Source organism: Berghia stephanieae, chromosome 6, assembly GCF_034508935.2.
Source record: "Berghia stephanieae isolate SIO BIC M18660-M18661 chromosome 6, UCSD_Bste_1.3, whole genome shotgun sequence".
NCBI lineage: Eukaryota > Metazoa > Mollusca > Gastropoda > Nudibranchia > Aeolidiidae > Berghia > Berghia stephanieae.
The window spans coordinates 20,396,773-20,399,160 of NC_088365.1; positions in this window are offsets into that span (position 1 = coordinate 20,396,773).

Here is a 2,388-nt window from a genome sequence, read left to right on the forward strand (position 1 = left end):
GTTATAAAAAAAACAGGAACCTATTTGGTACCCGCCATAGACTCAACTCCGACCATCTTGAGTTAAAAGAGGGATGAGTAAGCCATCTCGTTCTTTCTCTCATTTCACACTCACGAATTAGCCATGCTATTGTGGTCAGTACTTGATGTCACATTTAGGGGAATATCCTGTGTGAATCAGGGTAAGGATTACTTATATCCATCTTATAGCTATGAAACTTAATTCTATTATGATTAATTAAAATTAATTTCATTTAAAACTAGTACCTATGTGTAGTGAATAATAATTAATATAGTGTTGTCGACTGAATCATCTGCTTACCCACTAATGCTGTTCTGTTTACCCACTAATCGAGAATCTGGTTATTCACTAAACAATGATGGTTTGGCGCATTCAAAGAATGACCAAGAAACCATCCACGAACTGAGCAAACAAAAGACATCCTACTCGCTATAACCAGACAAATGAATGTCCACCTGCAAGATTTTTGACTCACGGATCGACTTCACCGAATAAGTTAACTCACTCAATCCTATAGAGCTTTGCTACTTTTCAAAATTGAAAAAAAATGTATTAAAATGAGCATATGCCGAGATAATTTTATTCAACTACCTTTAACATACATAACTTAAAAACATTAGATTTGATACTGCACCTTAATTTGTCTCAGAAAGATGTAATAAATAGGGATGGGTAAAAGTAACCTGGGTAAACTACGGATATAGTCGGTGTTAGGGTTGAGTGAGTTAAGAACCAAATAACCGAGATTTGGGTGGCAAAGATTAAGAGAGGATTTTATTTAAAAACTTATATATTTTTTAGATGTGACAGTGCTCAATGGTAAAAATTTAACATTTGAAGTACGGAACATTGTTGATTCCCATTGTTTAACAAAAATAGATTATTATTATTATTATTATTATTATTATTATTATTATTATTATTATTATTATTATTATTATTATATTATTATTATTATTATTATTATTATTTCATTATTATTATTATAATAATTTTAATTGTGATAATAATAATAAAATATAATAATAATAATTAATAATAATAATAATAATAATAATAATAATATTAATTATATATATTAATTATTATAATATAATATTATAATTAATATTATAATAATTATTATTATATAATTATTATTTATTATTTATTATTATTATTATTATTATTATTATTATTATTATTATTATTATTATTATTTATTATTATTAATAATTATATTATTATTATTATTATTATTATTATTATTATTATATTATTATATTATTATTATTATTATTATTATTATTATTATTATTATTATTATTATTATTATATTATTATTATTATTATTATATATTATTATTATTATTATTATTATTATTATTATTATTATTATTATTATTATTATTATTATTATTATTATTATTATTATTAATATTATTATTACATTATTATTATTATTATTATTATTATTATTATTATTATTATTATTATTATTATTATTATTATTATTATTAGTATTATAATGTCACAAAGTGACAATGCCAAAGAGTGAGTCGGTGGTCTGCAGAACCTCCGTCCCAGTCAATGGCCTTAAAGGGTTGCTAACGTCCAACAAATTGACCAGCCCAACAAACTAACAATCAGAGAATGATAAGTAAATTTTCATATTTCATATAATTTATTAATGCAAATTACTCTCTCACACCTCTCTCCTCTCTCATTCGCACATGTAATGACGAACACTCAATTCACTAGACAGTAACGATGAACGTGGAACAATGAATAAGTCACATAAGTCACAAACAGATTTCACAAGAAGGTGGGGCCCCTTACCTTTACAGAACACATAGAACACAATATGAACTGTCCGTCACAGGTCCGTCAGGGCTTTTCCTCTAGTCGAGATGATGCAGTCTGTCGTCCTTTCTTTCTACTGTCACATTTGTACTGTCCAACCTCTCTTTGAATCTAAGGCGTCGGCCTTATAACAATACAACTAAAATGTCCACGGCTTTGGCCGGATATGAACAATATTCATCTGGTATAATATCGATGGCATCGGCCAAGGATAAGGCTATTAAAATGTTCTGGCTTTGGCCACAAATCAAAAGAAGAAAGGTCTTACATCCAAAATTCAACAGGGTTTAAAGTTAATTCATAAATAGTTTCTTTGGCTTTGGCCCCAAATCAACAGGCCCACACAAGGCCTGTAACAATAAAATACAGTTTGAATTAATAAAATTATGTACAACTCTTGCAAAAAGCATCGGTGAACTATGCATAGAGACTAACTAGTCCCAATCGTCGGAGGCCAACTGGTTGAAGTTTTACAAAAAACCAAAGAAAAACAGAATTTTAAAAGAAAGAATACTTTTTAAAAAT